The following is a 20,908-nucleotide window of genomic DNA, read 5'->3' as shown; positions in this document are numbered from 1 at the left end:
TTTATACTAAATATACTAAAGTATAAAGTTACATACTTAAATAATTTAATTACTTGTTCATATATGCTGCCCATTTCTTATGTATGAATAAAAATCCTATTGGAAAAGAACACAAAATTTCTCAGTATTGATTATTGTACATGTCACATCTTTTTGAAACCCTGAGGCTTCTTTAACATATTTTTATTCCTTTAAAAAGTAGAAATAATTGATAAGCTTTCATTCTATTCAAGTGAATAACCATTAAGATTAATATTGAATTCTGTAAACATATCTTGATATGCTCCAAGTAAGAATAAACCTTATGATTTTCTTTTTTATTGAGTGGGTACATAGAAGCTATTATAATTATGTAGAACCACACCCTTCATATAAAGCACACATTCTGCAGTTCTTAGATATGAAAACACTAGCACATATTTGATTTAGACGAAGCAAGGCATTCTCAAGTTATCCAATAGTTTGGGATGACCATGCTATAAACCTGAACTAGATCCATGCACCTAAAATCTGCCTCTGCCTGTCCTTTGCTATTACCAGATGGGATTAGGGATGGGTGAACCCAGCCATGATTTAGGTTCATCAAACATCTTGAAATACTTTTCCAATGTTCTGGGTTAGGCAAAACCCAAAATGTGTTTTGCCAAGCACATTTTCTCTTAATTCTTAAACCCAGGAGTATTTTAAGGTAAATTTAATCCATATGCTTCTGATTCATTTACACTAAACTCATCAAAATGTTCTGTCTTAAGAGCTGTTTGATGTGCAAGAAGCTTTTTGAATATTTTATAAGCCTTTTAAAGTCCAATTCACTGGACTTTACGTTCAGCTTGGCCAAGAGAAAGCGAACTCGAACCCCCAAATGATCAAGTTTGGTTGCAAAGTCAAAAAACGTCAAGGTTTGCAAAGATTCTAAACGTGGTCACGCATATTTGGTCCTTGGTAAGGATATATATTAAGATTATTTTTGCAGAATGTAGATTGTGTAACACAATGAGTAGTGAGTACAATGCAAAATAGGGCATGGAAATATAAAGAAGCCAAGTGACAAATAATTCAAAGCAGATTGAATGTCTGTTCTTTAGCAAGAACCATGCACGAGCTAACATAATGGAGGATGACGCGGCATCTGTTTTTATTTTTCTTTCTTTTGGGAAAACTTTCTTCTCTTTGGACTGTATTTGGACTTTTCTGAAAGTTCTCTCCCATTTCTATCTTTTGGACAGTCACAGAATTTATCGCTAGCATAGTATTGCTAACATTAAATAGAAGAAAATTCTGTTCAGTATTTAAAAGGGATAGTTTTTTTTATGAAAAAGTGAAAATGGATTACTAACTTTATTTCTTAAGATATCATTGGCTATTATAACTTTTAAGTTTGCAAAGGAATAACAGTTTGAGGTTCATTATGAAATCTACAAATCAAATTCACTATCAAAGTCCCAACTTATAAATTTAGACTGAATAATACTTATTAAAATTTGTAATAAATAATATTCTATTTGGTTATATAGGTAAATTCATTTATATCTCTCATTATTGTTTCTATGTGGTCTAGAAAACCCAGCTATATTCAAAGTAGATTTGTACATAACACTAGCTAGGGGCTTAGCTATATATATAATAAACCTAAGTAGTAAGGCAGAATATGAGAATGTAGAATAAAAAGGTGTCATGGAGAAATCATTTATTACAAGCTAAAAGGCTGAAATCTTGTTTTTACTTCTGAGTTATGAACAGTTCTAGAAGCTGGACCCAGACATTGAATAAAGTTAAATAAAAACCAATAATAATTTTAGCATAAGTTTTGACAGTTGCACATGTGAAGTTTGTTTTTTCCTACTGTTGTTGGCTAGAACATTTTTTTGTGGCTTCCAAAATATTCTGTTGTAATGAGACACAAATGATAATAAATATCTCTATAATCATTATATCAATCATCCTATGTTCTCTTTTAGCACTTCCTCAGGAATACTGGGAGTGAGTGGCTTAGATGAACACATTAATGGAGAGGGGGAGGGGAAAACAAGTAGATTGCAATGAGAGATTGAAATTCTTTACTAAAATGACACACTTGGTGGTGCCTGGGTGGCTCAGTAGGTTAAGTGTCAGACTTCGGCTCAGGTCATGATCTCATGGTTCATGGGTTCAAGCCCGGCATCAGGCTCCCTGCTGTCAGCGCAAAGCCTGCTTCAGATCTTGTCTTTCTCTCTCTCTGCCCCTCCCCCCTCTCATGCGCCAGCGTGTGTGTGTGTGTGTGTGTGTGTGTGTGCGCGCGCGCTCGTGCGCTCTCTCTCTCTCTCTCTCAAAAATAAATAACCATTAAGAAAATATTTAAAACGGCACACTTGAACACTTTTTTCCCCTTTCTCTGTATGCCAATTTGTATTTAACCATACCATGCAAAGATTATAATTTTTAAGAGTTATAGCTTTGAAATGAATATATTTTAGTTTTTAACCCTCACTAACGGGTAAACATTGCAAGTTAACTTCATCTTTCTTTAACTGCAAGTTTCTCTTCCATAAAAGGAGAACATAAATGCAGGATTTAAAACAAATTTTTTATTATTTTATTTATTTTTTTTTTTTAATTTTTTTTTTCAATGTTTATTTATTTTTGGGACAGAGAGAGACAGAGCATGAACGGGGGAGGGGCAGAGAGAGAGGGAGACACAGAATCGGAAACAGGCTCCAGGCTCCGAGCCATCAGCCCGGAGCCTGACGCGGGGCTCGAACTCACGGACCGCGAGATCGTGACCTGGCTGAAGTCGGACGCTTAACCGACTGCGCCACCCAGGCGCCCCTTAATGTTCATAGCAGCACTCTCAACAATAGCCAAATTATGGAAAGAGCCTAAATGTCCATCAACTGATGAATGGATAAAGAAATTGTGGTTTATATACACAATGGAATACTACGTGGCAATGAGAAAAAATGAAATATGGCCTTTTGTAGCAACGTGGATGGAACTGGAGAGTGTGATGCTAAGTGAAATAAGCCATACAGAGAAAGACAGATACCATATGGTTTCACTCTTATGCGGATCCTGAGAAACTTAACAGGAACCCATGGGGGAGGGGAAGGAAAAAAAAAAAGGACGTTAGAGTGGGAGAGAGCCAAAGCATAAGAGACTGTTAAAAACTGAGAACAAACTGAGGGTTGATGGGGGGTGGGAGGGAGGGGCGGGTGGGTGATGGGTATTGAGGAGGGTACCTTTTGGGATGAGCACTGGGTGTTGTATGGAAACCAATTTGTCAATAAACTTCATAAAAAAAAAATAAAATAAAACAAATTTTTTAAATGTTTATTTATTTTTGAGAGAGAGAACAAGCGAGGGAGCGGGGGAAGGACAGAGACAGAGGGAGACAGAATCTGAAGCAGGTTCCAGGCTCCTAACTGTCAGCACAGAGCCCAACACAGGGCTCCAACTCATGAACCTTGAGGTCATGACCTGCGCCGAAGTTCGATACTCAACCAATTGAACCACCCAGGTGCCCCCAGGATTCTTAAAATTATTGAAAATGATAATATACATGAAAGCCTAAAGTCAAATAGATTTATCCACTTCTAGAAAAGGTAGAGCATATTCCATTTGTTCAGGTCTTTTTGCTGTGTCAACTCTGTTAGGTTATAGCCCCCTTTCACTCAAACACGAATCTAGGCATTTTGATGAAGGTATTTTACAGATATGATTAAGGTCCATAATCATTGAAGTGAAAGAAATTATTATTAGCCTTTTGGTAATAGCAATTATTCTAAGCAACCGAGTGGGCCTGATTCAATCAGTTGAAATACACAAAGAGCAGAGCTAAGACTTCCCTGATGAAAAGAGAAATTTTGCCTGAGAACAGCACTATGAGCCCTGAACCAAGAGTTCTAGCCTCCCCTCCCTAACTGCCTGCTCTGTGGATTTTGGACATAGCTAGCCAGCCCTCACCAGGGCTTAAATCTCTTAATATAGGTCTCCTACTGGTTCTGGTTATCTGCTTGAATGAACCCTGGCTGATGTGAGGGCCATATGTTAATTCATTGAGCAAATTCTTACCAAGGTTTTTCCAAATAGTATTATTGTAGGTACCAAAGACTGTGGAGAACAAATTGTTTTTGCCTCTGTCATCATTGAGCCAATAGAGGATGTTTACTTCAATTATAATATAAACAAATATTTAAATTAAAATAAGTACTTTGAAGTAGAAGTACAAAGAGATAGAACATTATTTTCATATTAGCTTTTTTGGTTTTCATATAGAAACAGTTAAAACCTTTTTTAGTGAATTTTAATCAGACATCTTAATTCAGTGGCAGATTTTTCTGCGAATCTAGAGTTTCCATTATTAAAAATAAGAATATAAGTTTTCTTCTAAGTGAAAATATTTAATCTTTCTGGGTTTAGTATATTGATGGAACAAAAATAGATTGAGGGCTTTTAGGTACAAGCAACCTAATTAAACAAGCCATAGTGGGGCCATTTTAGCTATATTAGGATCTATTGTGTTGCCCAAATGATCATCATTGTTAATATATGTTTTTATTGTCCTGTAGCTAATATGGCATGCTCATTCATGTGTATAGCTAGAAAAACTTAATACTTTCATTGGGAAATATTTAATCATCACATGTGTTTAATCAGAACAATAAAAAGATGCTTTAAAAAGTAAAAAGAGCTCTCATGATAAATGTTAAAAACAAATATTAAAAATTTGAAATTTGTGGTTACCCTTTGTATGTGTTTCTTATTTAAATCTTAAGAAAAAACCACGTTGTCAATAAGCAAATTTGAAAGGGATGCAGCCCTTCAACTAGGAAGTATTATAACTAATTTTTCTATTAAAAACATTATTTTCTGCTTTTTCCACCCTATTCCAATATTATTCCCCACTTAGCCTTTAACTCATATGTATTTAAATTCACAAGCATTCATTACTTTTTCCCAATTACATGTTCATAGAATTATCCAGAAATTAGCTATTTGATTGGAAAAACATCAAATGAATTTTCCCTCTTCTTTGATTGTCCTCAGACACCTACCTCCTGCTGCCTCGAGCAATTAATAGGATTATTTTACACATGTCTATTTCAATTTCAAATTGCCCAGTCCTTTAGTGGCCCCTTCCTAGCCTGGAATTCCATCAGATATTAATCAGATTTTAAAAATAAGAGTTTTCTTCCATTATAAATGGAAATGCTTTCTTACTGAACTGGATCAGGATAAGACAAAGTTAATACATGTTTTCACTTTAAAAATAATAGTTTTGGTAACTGAGAAAACAAAAAGCTTTGCACAAGCATTTTAAACATGAATACTCAATTTGCAATTTTTAAAAAATTTATTTTCACAAATATGTTTTAAAACTATTCTGAACAGAGAGGAAATATAATATGGGTATTTCTAATTTTTCACACATTACTAATTTTGAAGTTTGAAAACAAGTGCTGTATTGTGAATTTCCTTTGTTTGTTTAAGAAAAAGACATTCGCTAAACAATCAGCAGAGTTCAACAGATTTCCAGGAGGAATACTAGAGAACAAACTGTTCTACACTTTAGGATTATCCATATATAACCAAATGATTTAATTATCATAGAAATTGCAGCCAATACAATTGGTAATTGATACCATTAAAGCTATTGCTTATTGCACGTTACCAATAATTGCTATGAATGAGCTACTGGTACACCAGTAAATCTCAGTTTATTGTGCCTTATACAAACATTTTTAGATCCTCTCCAATTTACTTCACTCTGCCTTACAATTAGTTTGTTTTTGGTCTGAGCTGTGATGAACCTATTGCTTCACTGGATGAACTCTGACCCAATGCGCGCTTCACTGATTTGCCTAGTTTTATTGTCTTTTGAAAATGCAAGTACCAATGGATTAATAATGCAGGAACTTCTTAATACTCTTCATGAATGGGATTTTATGTAAAATTAAGGAAATGTAAAATAAAGACCAACGATCCCAAAGACTTCACTTAAATGCTATGTAACTTGCAAAATCAAAGCGATTTTATAAATTGCTTTCCTTCAGGCTTTCTTCTTTGTAAACATGCCCAAATAAATAAAATGTTTACATACAACCAAACAACAGATCGTTATGGAGCAAAGTAAGGGAGAAAATAGTGAAAGGCAATCTGTGAACAGTTAGAAGACAATGGAATATTGAACCTTAAGTTGAAGGGTCCATAATGGACAAATGATGCCAAACCATGATAATAGCCTTTTTGATAGTGTTACAAAACTAACTGGATGAAAAGGATGGAACAGACGTCATGTATTTGGGCTCCAGTGAAGCATTTGAAATGGATCCCATTTCCATTTGCAATGGATCCCAGTGGATCATGAACTTTTACTTGCAAATTAATTAGAATTGCTTTGGAGGAGAACAGAGTCATGTGTATTTGGAACTGGCTAAAAGATCATAAACAAAAATCGTAGATGGCAATGAATCCAGTTGGAGGATAATTGCAGCAGGTTATCACAATGGTCAACATTTTGTAAATCTCTTATTTATTGATTGGTAAAGAGAAGTTTTCCTCAATAATTTTGAAGCAGAAGTGTTTTCAGAGGTACCCAATATAGTAACCAGAGGTAGCTAATTGCTAACTTAAGCTAACTGCTAAATGTAAGATTTTCTAGGAATCAATATCTAATTTAGAATTTCTACTTAAGTCGACTTTTGAAAATGTTATGTAAAACAGTATAAGTGCATAATATTCAGGCAATAACTAGTGGCAATAAAATAGAATTTTTAAAACAGTACCACTTGCTTAAGTGTTATTAATTATATACTTTAACTGCTTATTAGAGTAGGTTCAATAGCACCTCCATTAGCAACATATCAAAGAAATAAACTAGTCTTCTAATTTTTACATAATTTCTCTATATTTGTTAAAATTAAATAGATTTTATGGTAATAAGAGGACAGGACAACAAATCTAAAAAATATATAATACAGATTTTTAACTGGCAGGAGACTATCAGAAAATAGCTCTGAGTCTTTTATAGAAGAAGAAGAAAATTATCCATAGATTTATAATGTAATATGGTAGAATAGTTTTCCCAAAATGTGGGATGCAAGATATTTTAGAAGTTATGAAATAATGTTTAAATTGTATGCATTTATGTATATTAGGAGAAAAAAAACAAATCCATGACATAAACATTACTTAAAAATATATTTAAGTTTAAACAATAATTAATCTCAAAGTATTCAGTGAAAAATGCTACAGTAATATAAAGTATGCCCCAAATTCAGGAAATTGGTATGCAGAATATTAATCTTTAGGAAATGTTGCAGATAAAAGGCCAGTATTGGCCTTCATTGGAACAAAATATCTTTAATTACAGGATAGGGTAACATATTGAGATAAGACAGGCAAGATTCTCAAGGAAAAATAAGATTAAAATGACAAACGAAAGTAACTTTCATAAGGTTCTATATAATTCAAACATGTCTCAGCTCCAGCTGACAGCTTATTCTCTTAAGCAATATTCCATTGAAAATGTTTGCATCACAGCAAATAAATCTGAAGTCTCCTGCGATTTAGTAAGGTTTAACCTACTGAAGTGACAAATTCTGACTTATTTGCCCCTTCCAATTTTTAAACATCAATGGAATGAAATGAAAGCATATTTTTCAATGTTAAAGTGGAAAGAGTAAATTTGCTTCTCATAACTCTTAGTTAAATGAAAGCTATTGCTCCAAGATTATATCACCACTTATTTTTATTTATATAATCTAAAAAGATAGAGGCATGAGAAAGCTAGAATAAAATGTACACATTGAGGAAAATGCAGATTTTCAAAGGTTTTATCTGAGTAGAAGCAATGAAAACTTTTGGTTTGCACAATAGCCTCCCAGGGGTAAAGGTGGTATTTACATCACTGGTTGTACTTAAAATTCACCCTGATGAGCAGTGAAGCCAACAGCTAAGAGAGTATTCTCGCAGGAGAGATTACATGACCTGTCATGCATGCATTTTCCATTTCTTATTTATGTGATTTTGTTGTCCTAATAATCACTCTTTTGGAAAACAATTTACTGGCAACTTGAGTGTTTTTAGTTGTATCCTTGGGAGTTGTCTGGCTGTGTTCAGCTAGAGCTGAACTGTCATTTCCAAACATGGTGAAATCAGGAAATGACACACCATAGATCCTAGCCTTTCCTTGAACGTTTCTACTTGTAGGGGCAGTGTTAATAATTCTCAGCTTTTGGAGTTAAAGAATAAGCACTGCAGTTTACCTTAGGTATGGAATAATACTAATGACACCAATCTTATATATGAATATCTCCTACTTCACCATAATTCTTGGCTTTAATGTGGTCAGGACCCTTGTCTTACCATATTTTTGCCTGAACATTAGCATATATTCATTGATCCATTAATTCTCTCATTTAGGAAATGTTTGCTATATGTCTACTCTGGATATTGAAGACACAATGATAAAAATATATATATGTTCTTGAAATACGTATTATGCCCACTGAAGGGCATAATCAGGCAAATGAATGATTATAATAAAAGTAATAACTGATCTCATTAGGAAGTAGCAGGTGTTTTGGGATTGTGTTGAAGGGACACCCAACCTACCCTTGTTAGTGATCATAGGGGTGATGATATAGAGTATCTCAGAGAAAATTGTGTGTGTGTGTGTGTGTGTGTGATATACATACAGTGACATTTATACAAGTATTGAACATTTAAGGAGTTAAAAATATTTAATATGCTATAGGGTAGAGTTTGAGGGGATAAGGATGAAAGATGAGACCGGAAGGACTCCAAATGTTGTCTGCTCCACAACTCAGGGGCACCATTCATGAAGAGGATGTTACCTAGGTGAGGGAAGTAGTAATCTAAGTTAGGCTGGAAGCAGTGAGGATGGAAAGAAGTAAATTGAGCCAAGAAATATTTAAGACACAAATTAAATAAGACTCAATGATCAGATATGGGGAGTGAGAGAGGAGGGCAGAAGATGTTTTGCTTGATCAATTAATTGGGTGGGTTGCTATTTTTGTTGCTATTAAGTAAGATGAGAAACACAGAAAAGTCAACTCCAGATGAAAAAACTTTTCTAAGATAGTTTAGACTTGTAGAGTTTGAGGTATGCATAGGAACTCCAAGTGGCTATTTCTAGCAGACAGTTGGGTATGTAGGTTTGCAATTCAGGAAAATAATCTGGATTCGAGGTATTTTAAACAGATGATAATCAAAGCTATGGGAGTTAGGAAAAAAATGAAAGGAATATTAGTCTTTTTTTCTGATTAGAACTATAAAATCCTAGATTTATAATAATAATTATTAAAGGATAACTATAGGAGTCGATTCTGTAGTTTGCTTTGATAATCCAGGCTTTAGCTTAATATCCACGTAATTTATTAAGATCCCATTTTCCAAAATAGCATAGAAACTGCAAATAAGCAGGAAGCCAGCCAGTTGTTTTTTTCTATACATATATTTATTAAATACAAATATATATATTTCTATCTTCCACAATGAATGTGTAATAATATTTATAAGCAGAGATAAGTGAATGGTATTGAATATTTTTCTAACTTATTTATTTTGGGGACTGGATAATAATTGGCTCATTCTTGATAGTTGAAACAGTATTTGCTTTCAAGAAATTAAATGAAAACATGAATGAATAAAAAGCATAGAAATGTCCAATTTATTTAATCAAAATATTGGTATTGACCTTAAACAGTAAGGCACCTGAAAAAATAGGGTTTCTACTCTTTTTTTCTCAGCACAACCTATTGTGGAAAAACAAATGAATAATAAAATAAAATAATAAAATGCTATTGGCAGAAAAAAGAAAAGCAAAGAAGCCAAAATAATGAATGAGGTCATTTGTATTCTCGGTAAGTGATAATTATTTGCTTGCAATTGATGTTGTTTTTGGTATTTTGAAAAAAACGGGAATTAAGAGGAACTTTAGTAGATACATTGTTCTCAACCTAGATCGCTATGAACAACATAGCATGGTCCTGTACATTGCTCTGAATTTGAAGATGATACTTTATTTTTCATCACTGGCATGTGGCTATGTGTATAGAAATCCAAAACAAGTGAAGTAATCAGTCCATCAATCGGTTATTTGTTTACACAAAATCAAAAGAATTAGCTTGACTGATTCCCCCTCCTTGGATGTTTGGGTATTAAATATGTAACCCAGATGTCAGCGGGGGCCACTTTGTGCTCCTTGAAATCTAGGTAAAATTGTTTGAATCTTGATACCCACCACGTGGAAGGCTGAAACACTTTTCAAAATGTCAGTGAAATCTGGGTAGCTTGAGATCTCATCGTTCCTCTTCTTCCAGCCTGTTGCTTCCCGTGTCTTTTATCTACCCTATCATTTCAGATTTACACTCTGAACTTTTTATTTTTTGTCACAAAACAAAAATATAGCCTACTCATATGAAACATTCGTGAGTGTAGAGAACTGTCTGGAAGATTGGGACAAGAGGGAATTAAGAGGGTAGAAGCATTTGCATTGTTGCAAAAAAGGGTGACTTCACGCTCAGTATCAGACCCCCGACTGACTCCTGCAGCTACATCCACTTGATGGCATTTCATTTCCACTAGTCTTTCAGCTCCTCTGAAAAGGTACTTCCGAATAAAGTTATGAGTTTATGTATACACCCCACAACGTAGATAATAGTGTTGTTTGTAATTGCAAACATTGGAAACAAAATTACCTTATAAAAATGCCTATTATCAATCAGGGTAATTCATACAGTGTGATATTGAGCAGTCATTTAACAACAAGCAGTCAATTTAAAAACATATACAGTCTTGAAAGGAAAAGTCTCCAAAAGATATTAGAAGTAAAAAAAAAAACAAACACAACAAGGTGCAAATTGATATCTGTGTTATGTTTCCATTTTTGGAAGTAAATAAACATATTTTGAAGTGAAAGGATACCCCCAAATTATTAAAGATTTCTTTTAAGGAGAGGTACTGGGTTAATGGGAATGGCTTTTTCCCTTCAGTTTTATACCTCAGTACCATTTATTTTAAATTAGTTAATAGTGTATTAATTAATTAATATAATTTATTGTCAAATTGGCTTACATACAGCACCCAGTGCTCATCCAACAAGTGCCCTCCTCAATGCCCGTCACCGACTTTCCTTTCTCCCCACCTCCCATAAACCCTGTTTGTTTTCTGTATTTAAGAGTCTCTTATGGTTTGCCTCCCTCTCTCTCTGTTTTTAACTATTTTTTCCCCTTCTCTTCCCCTGTGGTCTTCTGTTAGTTTAAAGAAATTCTCTTATTATACCATTTAGAACAGCTTAGTCATTCCTTTATGGTTATTAGAAAAAGAGTTGCTATTAGAATGAAATCTAAAGTCCTTTATAGCCTGAACTTTGGCCACCCCAGTCTCCTCCTGCCCAGCCAACTTGCTAAGTCTGTTCCCACACCAGATCCTTTGTGCTTGTTCTTCTTTCTGCTTCAACTTCTCTTTACCAACTGCCTCACTTCATCTGGGTCTTGATTCAAATGTCATCTCTTCAACGCCTTCTGTGACCATCTTATCTATCCTAAGCCTCCTAACCCACTTCATCATTCTTTGTCTTCTTGCCCTGTTTTTTTTTATGGTACTTATCACCCCTTAAAATTGTGTGTGTGTGTGTGTGTGTGTACATGTGTGTACCCCATTAAACACTAACTTTATGGGAGTAATGGCTTTATCTGTTCTGTTGCTATAACTTCAAATCCTACGGGTAAGCACTTAGCTAATGAACACAAGTGAATGAATAAAGGGATAAACAAATTAAGGTGGTCACATGTTCCCCTGGTCTAATCGATAATACAGGAGTTTGTCGAGAACGGTTTTCTTCCTAAGAGGGATTCATGTGTCAGCTCTTAAATATTACACTTATTTCGTTTTGAGTATTTATTAATTTATACCACATAACTTACGGGATTTAAGACTTGGAGCAAGTTTTAATAAATTTGCCAGGATAAAAATAGTAATAATTAAAAAAAATGGAGCTATTACTAGGTGCTATACTTATGCATTACTTTAGGTAATCCTTTCAATAATCGTATGAGGTAGACCACACTATGATATTTGTTATAGGTGAGGGAAAGGATTACTCAAGAGCCCACAACAATTGGTTGCTTACTTCAGATTCCCAGAAATCTTATGATACTCTCATGAATCTCTACAGAATTTCTTGACTAAACTAGGCATATTTAATGAGTTTTCCCTATAGCAGGGAAGAAAATGAAAAGATCCACCAAATTTTTATGCAGAAATTATAAGATATGGTCAACTGAATTATAGATGCATACTAAGAGGCAGAGTTTCTGGTTTTCTCAAAATATCTATATCCATTTTATCGATTCATCAAAATAAACCAATTTTAATTTTCTGATTTTAACAATTACCAGTGTTTAAGAGTGGTCTATAGTCATGGAATTGATAGAAAAACTATTTTTAAGGAAGACTTCTGGAACTGTATGCTCCAGGTGAGACTGTCAGCCTCTTCATCTTCCCCCAGCCTGTGACACTGACACTGAGGGACAAAATCTAATATGTAGTGTATAATTAGAATCAAATAGCCACCTTGCCCTCAAAATGAATTCCACTGTGTCTTCCATTAGTTCCTCCCCTCAGTTAACACCAGAAACACAAGCCTCCAAGGCCTTCTATCATTGTGCAGATTCTTAGCTACACATGACTCTATATATTTCTAATCTGATCAAATCAGGTCATTCCGCATAACTCTCTATATTTCCTATTCTGACCAAATCAGATCATTCCCAGTAATGGTTTCTCTACCTGTGTTGACCTAAGTCTCCTTTCCAAGGACATAAATGTGTTTTGCTTCAGTCACAGTAGCTATCTATTGATAGCCACTGAATAGAGTTCCACCCTATGCTTATTCATCCAATGCTGAGATTAGTCTAGATAGCATGTATTAAGCAAAGATTGGGGAGGGTGGGTCCATTATGAGAGATCTGCTAAGGTAGAAGAAAGCTTATTTCAGAGAATAGCAGAAATTTAGAATCAGAGGGATATAGTAGGCTTATATTAAAAATCAATTCCCTTTAAGTAGTCGGGACTGTATTTTCAAGTCAAATTTTTAAGCAAGGGTGTCTAATTATGATCATCCTGGTAAAAGTGAGGGGTGGTGGTGAAAACTAAGGTTTTAAACCTTTTCATAGAAGCAGTGTTTGTTGGAGGTGCTAAGGGCAATCTTCATGCTTTTAATTCCAGTACAATTTTAAAAAGATCATTTAAGGGGCGCCTGGGTGGCACAGTCGGTTGAGCGTCCGACTTCAGCTCAGGTCATGATCTCACAGTTTGTGAGTTCGAGCCCCGCGTCAGGCTCTGTGCTGACAGCTCGGAGCCTGGAGCCTACTTCGGATTCTGTGTCTCCCTCTCTCTCTACCCCTCCCCTGTACTCTGTCTCTCTCTCTCTGAAAAATGAATAAACTTAAAAAAAAATTAAAAAAAAAAGATCATTTAACATTTGAAAGTTCTAACTAATAGGTCAGTCCCTGGAATAAATTTTTACCTTCACCACTCCAAGCTAGAAACAAGGTTAAGAGCAGAAAAGTTCAAAGTAGCCTCTGGAATAAAACCAGGTTAGTATTCCTATCTCTATCGTGAATTCTCAGCACATGAGGTTGAGATGAACAGTCATTGAATGGGTGAGCACCAAACTGTGCCATCACAGAGATTACTGGACCAGTTTCCTGGGAGGTCTATGCCACCCACTCAAAACCACTGCCTTCCTGTGATGGTCACTAAGCACCTTGACAGGTCTCAGGGCCAGGGGAGAGTACATATCTGTTTCCTGGGGCTCTACCCGCACTGTCTGCTACCACTCTGACAGTAAAATGGCAAATGTTCTTTAGAAAAATGCACATAATAAGACATTTTGAGTATTGCTGACTTCATGTTAGTGAGAGATGCTGCTGGCTTAACTCATTTGTTCTGTGTTGAACTGAGAACAAAGCTCCTCTGGCTGCTTTTGAGCATTTATTTGAAGTACTTAAAATATATTTGATCAGGGGTTTCTTGATCCATCCTGGTTTTGATTTGGTGCTCGTTCTTTGTTTTTGTCGTGGATGTTTGTTTGCGGGGTTAACCTATCCAGCCCTGTGAGAATATTCAAGTCAGACTATTGTTTCCAGACCCACGCTTTGCAATCACACCCCTGGCAAGGTTCAGGCCCATCAGGTGGCTGCAGGAGCTAAGCCCTCTATAATCATCAGTTGCTCTGGAACAAGTGAACGTGGAAGGTCTAGTGTGGAGATACCATATCGTAGTTTCTTTTGCATTTAGGTTAAATTTTAATGCTCTTTTTTTTTTTTTTTAGCATTTAACTCTTTTATAGTGACAATGGACAATGTTACTGGACATTTTTTTTAATGTTTATTTATTTTTGAGAGAGAGAGAGAGAGAGAGAGAGAGAGAACGGGGGACGGGCAGAGAGAGAAGGAGACACAGAACTGGAAGCAGGCTCCAGGCTCTGAGCTGCGGGCACAAAGCAGGATGTGGGGCTCAAACTCACAGACCATGAGATCATGACCTGAGCTGAAGTTGGAGGCTCAACTGACAGAGCCACCCAAGCGCCCTGTGTTACTGGACATTTTTCAGTGATTTCTTTTTGGGGCTAACTTTGATCAACAATGTACTTTTTTAAAGAAAAGGTACAAGAATTACCTTTAAAACCAGAAGTGGATTTTTAAAATTATAAACAGAAAATTAAAAATTTCATTTGATGCTGACTGTGGTGAGAATGATTAGGCTGAATAAAATATGATAAGTTGTAGCATAAACTAATTTCACAACAGTTTCATACTTTGAAAATAGAATGGAACATAATGGTGAGAACTTCATTTTTTTTTTTAACTGCCCTAAGTTTTGGTGTAAATTATACTGACTTTAGATCTGGGCAAGCAGGGACTCTGTCCTGGGTCCATTCCTGAAAGGGTCCTATTTTTGTCCTCCTATGGCTGGCTGCTTCCCTCTCCATGTGTCCTTGGCTTCATGCCCATGACTCTCTTCCAGAGTATCCCTTAGGTATCCTTGCTCCCAGAATTCCCTGCCTTCCAGCCACTTCCAAAATCTGCATGCAGATCTCCCCTGGATTCATCCTTCGGAGGTAGTTCTAAACTACCAGTGTGTATGTACCTCCCTAGGACCGAGGGGCAGCCCAGGGGTGACTCTTAAATGGATATCTATAGAGCTTTGACATGCAGCCACAGTGACCAAGTACATCCATAAAAGGCCCTTCAGGTTGTGGAATGAAGCCAAGGTTTGGAGGAAAAGGAGGTCACTGCAACCGGGAGGCCAGTATTACTCATGTCAACATGTGCCAGTGCAGGGCTCTAAGGAGTCCGAAGTTCTAAGTGCAAACCCAACCATCCACATCCTTCTGAGGGTATGTTTGCAAGGTTAGAAGTGGAACATATTTCATTTAATAGTTCATTGTCACTTTTAATAACGTGTAAATATTTAGAAATATGGTATTTGAGGTTTCATTTGTATTCTTATTTCAGGTCCTGCAAATATCAAGGTATGCCAGTATGTGACACGGTTTAAATCATCCTTATAATAATCCTGTGGGTGAGTACTGTCTCTTTCTCTACTTTACAGAAGAGGAAAGTGAGGCACAAAATGTTTATTCAATTACCTCAGGCCACATGGCTAGTGAGCTCGGTTTTGAAAGGGAAGGATGGCTTTGATGATCTCAGGGACTTTCTCTTACCCCTGATGCTGCCTCTTAAAAGAATGGGTCTGTAATTCTCACAGAACATTTCTAGATGACATAAAAGTAGATTCTAGTAATTCACTGGCATTCACCTTTTATGTTACGAACATTACCTAAATCCATGATATATGTTCTGTTGTGAAATCGGTAAATATTTTTATAGTCCTTGTAGTTACAATGTCATTTTGAAAGAAAACATTCAGTGCATGAAAATAAGGTTCTTACCTTCTTTCATCATTTACCGAACAGTTTAGTGTTATATATACACATAACATTTTTTATCACGTCAGCATATTTATACGTAAATACAAAACTGTCACTCTACGATGACAAATATGAACATTTACAGTTATTTTCTGAATCTCACTCAGTTCGCTGATGGGCAATTGCAGACTTTTCAGTTTCCTGTAATCATATTGGCAGTAAGTTCCAGAAATGTCCCTTGCTGTGCTGATTTGATAAATGCCTTGCGGTAAGGTACTGAATCAAGTATTTCAAACGAGGCAGGAGAACACTACATATTTTTGTTTGTTTTCTGATAAAGTAAATTCTTTAGCTAATGACTCCTTAAACAAGATTTCATCATCCTGCCTCTCTTACCAGTGTCTTAAAGAGCTGGATGGCTTTAATCGGGCAAAGCGTCATTTACAGCTAGCTAGAGTGTCAGAAAGGAAGCAGACATCTGAACCTCACATTAAAGCAAAGTAATGTGACTGTTCACATTGAGTGGATATCTGACAGATAAATACTAGTGTATCGGAAATTATATATAGGTAATTAACTATTTCATAGTATTGCAAATATATTTAAATTTATGTTCTGCTTCCTAGCAAATATTTGCCATCCAAGGAATCTATTCCCTTCGTCTCCAAGTTGGATACCTACTAGAGACATGTGGACTTATAAACCTTGTAGTATGACTTAGAAACAAACTTTGCTTTCAAATGTTCTTGTAAGCTTCTGAGTCTTTTTCATTGAACAAATTGTCTGTATGTTTCAGAGTTTTCTTGGTACCATAACCATAGTAAAACATAGACATGTATTCAGATGGTGAGGCTGTAACTGTCATGGGTAACTATTCTCACTGATTGATATGGGAAGGAGTATAAAATTCAAAATTTGAACTTTTTGTAACATTATACTTAATACCTTGTCACTTTTGTTTTATTTGTGGGTCCCTCCCATTAAACATATGGCTCTGCTGTTCAAAACTGGATGAGAAAATAGAGACCAAGCTAGGACACGCAGTTTAGGCAAGAAGTGCCCAGGGCCAGGCCCAGAGTTGTGGGGTGGGGGTGCAAGAAAAGGAAATTGGAGCACAGGAGCCCGATACAATTGTCTCATAATCGTCTCTAAGTAATTTGTCCGACGTAACTCTCTTCTAGCAGCTACTTGCTAATTTGTCCTAATTTACCCAGAAAAGACTGGACACTCACTAAAGAGAATTGCCCTGTTTATTCTAAAACCAAGCCCCATAAACATCATGTAAAAGTCCTTTCTTCTGGGCTGGCTGACGATTTGAACACGTGGAATTACAGAAAGCGAAAATTGTCAGTTCTATTGTATCTACTTCAGTGATTGAAAGTTGCCTGATCATGGGAACGCTATAATGCTTCCACGTCTCTTTATTCTTCACCAAATACACATTTGTCTTTTTATTAGCAGGCACCACACAAAGCTAATAGCCTGTATCAATCACCTCATACGAAGGAAATGTTTTAATATCCCCACTTCACTAACAAGAAACTTATTCTTTCAAACCTTTACAAATAAATGACATTGGAGTTTAATAAGCAAGCAAGTAAACAGACAAAAAAACCCCACTTTTGTCTGTATTTCCCTATTTTTCTGAATTATCTCCTCAAAAACAAGATACGGCGTCTTGATATTCAAAAACTGGGGGATGGAAGAAAGCCAAACTCACAGTCTCCTGGAAGATCTTTAGTGCGCACTGATGTCTGCCTCCTACCTCCAGACGCACTGACTGAGGGATGGACCCTCACCTCATTTCCCTTGCCCTGCCACCCACCAACCCCACCCCAAGCAAGGCTCTGTTCACTAAGGAAATTTTGCTGCTGAAATTCTATTTGGGGGAATATTATGAGTTTACTTTTCACTTAGGATAGTATTACACATGCATTCAGTGGCTGCACATCAAATTACGTTGCTCTCTTTTTCCTTTAAGTCAGAAAGGAGGTAGTGAGTATTGAACAAAGGGACTGCTCTGAAGGTAGAAAGAAAGAGAGAAAGCAAACATTGTTAATATGGCCTCATATCGTCAAATTACATGGCCATTAACTGAATACAAAGATTTCCCATTTTGGCAGGCCCCTAGTGCTGAATCTAATGTCAAATCATGAGTATATCAAGTATTCCACTTTCTTTTTAATAGGAAAGAGACAAAACCATTTGTAGTTTAACTGAGGGGACTGCCTCTCATCTTTCATGTTGGCTTTGACTGTGTGCACGTTGTGAATCTGAAAATGGAAATGGTATCTTGATAGTGTTACTAAAGTCTCACTTTGGGGGACTATATCAAATAATCAGAGGTGGTTGGAGAGAAATTTGAACAAGCCAAATTGTTGACTTTTTCAATTGATAGAAAGCCCCTGTGAGTTAAAACATAAGTGATATGTATAAATGGGTTTATTGAGCTCCTTACTGAGTGTATTTTTTCCCAACTTAGTAAGTGAGGTAGTATCTGAGGCAAAACAGTGTGAAGAATGTTTATTTACCAGATGGGGAGGATAAGGCAGCCAGGATCCTATCCCTGACTTGACAGGGATGGTGTGTGCCCTTTCTTTTGGTTCTGCGGCAGCTACTAAATCCTGCCGTGCTTCCTATTGCTGGCTGACAAGAAACAGAAGCCTCTTCCCACAAGTGACTGGTGGCAGATGGATCAAGCCACTGAAACGCTATGCCCCAGACTTTCATCTGTCCAACTAAACTGGGTCATTACAAAGTGCGCTTTCACACATTGCTCCTCTTAAGGCTGCAATTTATGTGTAATGTGAGCAATAGTTAGTTGAATTCAGCAAGTTTGTTTTAGACATTTACTATACACCTGGTACACGCTGTTTGCTTTCAAAGGTTAAGAAAGGCATGGATACAACCTATTAGCTTGGTGTGTTTCATTTTTAAGAAGACTAATGAATGTAAATTTAAGAAGATCTATCACTGAAGTAAATCAAGGTCCCTTGGTCCTCAATTTTCCTGTAGATTAACAAATTCTTTTAGGGGCAGTTAGTGAACAAAGCGATCAGAAAGAGAAATGAACAGGATAAATAAACATTGTAGGTATCTGGGGAAAGAGAGTGGTCGATTTTAAAGTCTTAAAAATTTTTATTACACATATTGAAATTTAAGTAATGGATATTACTACTTCGGGGGATTAGATACAGAATTATAGAGAGGGATAGTTTTGTTTGATTCTTATTTATTTAAAGCTTTTATTTACCTCCCTCGCCATCTATCTATACACCATTCATCCATGCATCTGGTCACTTACTTTGTATTTAAAACTTTCTTCAGTGAAAACTGAGTTTCTTCGCCATTTATCATATAATCCACAATTAAACGTTTTTATTTTATTTTAAGCTGATGACTGAGGAAAAGCAGCTCTGAATCAAGCATATTGCCGAAGGATTTCCATTCTAAGAAAGCCAGCTGGTGGGCATTACTGCCTCAAAGGGAAGCTGGCAAAATGCACAAACAAAAACAAAAACAAAAACAGAAACAAAAAAAACCAAAGGAAAATCTTATTCTGCAGGTTTTATGAGCCCAGAGTCCTTGAGCACTTGGGAGACATAAACTGTAAACATTATCTTGAATTCAGACTCGCACTATCGCCCAAGGCAGAAAGAAAAAGTGAGGGCAGTTTGTGGACCTGTTTTCTAGTTGCAGGTGTATGGGAATGTGTTGTTCATCCAACCCAGAATCAGCTAAGAGCGTTTTTTTTTTTTTTTTTTTTTTTTAGAAAACCCAACAAGTGGACAAATTTAGTGGACAAAGAATAAAACCCAAGTTATGTTTGCTGTTTTACAGACCATTAGCTGTTCAAATACCCGGCAGTAAAACAAATGGTCTGTCCTTTAAGTTTTAGATAATTACGTGAGTTTAAAGACTCATAAGATTACTTTATCTGAGATTTAATGCAAAATATATGTCAATTATATTTATGTGAAGATAGGCATTCAACTTAATTAACATGTAAAATATGCCTCTTTAAAAACCTAACACACTGACACAGAATGAACACGGTCAGGTACATTTTGGTGACTTGTGCGTATTCTTTCCAAGTTAGTGCTTTGGCAAAGTAATGAAATGCTTTCTACTGAAGGAAGAGTCAGGTAGAAATGCCACACCAATCTGAATATGAGGTATAAAAGGTGATCTAAGTGAGAAATATCGCTCTATTGGTTAATTCACTGCCTTACATGTCTTAACAGTCATAGGCTGATTCTCAAGTTTTCTGTGTCAGATGACAGGGACCTGATGAATTTTGTTGCAGTTTGGAATACTGGGTCCAAGTCCTGGCCTTGTGGGCATTGGGGACAATATCTGCATTTTTTGAATCAGCAGATTTCACCCAGTAATTTGGTCTCGGTAGGTTGGGCAGAGCCTGGGAATTGATTTTTTTTTTATTTAAAAAAAAATTTTTTTTAATGTTTTTATTTATTTTTGCGACAGAGAGAGACAGAACATGAGCAGGGGAGGGCCAGAGAGAGAGGGAGACACATAATCGGAAGCAGGCTCCAGGCTCTGAGCTGTCAGCACAGAGCCCGATGCGGGGCTCGAACCCACAGACTGTGAGATCATGACCTGAGCCGAAGTCGGATGCTTAACCGACGAGCCACCCAGGTGCCCCTGGGAATTGATATTTTTATGAGGGCTTCAGACAGTCTAGAATCTGCCAAACTTTGCCAGAATGTATATGTGATTTGTGACTAGTTTGTGAACTGAAATATAATTGATCTAATGTGCAGCTTCATTTTCCTAATGGTTTTGGCTCTGATGTTGTATTGGACTATTCGAGCCTATTTGAAAAATACTGTCAAAAGATAATTCCCATCTTTCCCATACTTTTCCCCTCTAGAAACCTATTTATCCTGTCAAGTTGATGCAAATATCACCACTTCCAGGTGGCCTTCCATGATCATCATAGCTGAAATT

This window comes from Lynx rufus, unplaced genomic scaffold, assembly GCF_022079265.1.
Source record: "Lynx rufus isolate CCGP_SWC_20201006 ecotype Redwood Valley unplaced genomic scaffold, mLynRuf1.p SCAF_1, whole genome shotgun sequence".
NCBI classification, from domain to species: domain Eukaryota; kingdom Metazoa; phylum Chordata; class Mammalia; order Carnivora; family Felidae; genus Lynx; species Lynx rufus.
This window is presented reverse-complemented; position numbering follows the sequence as displayed.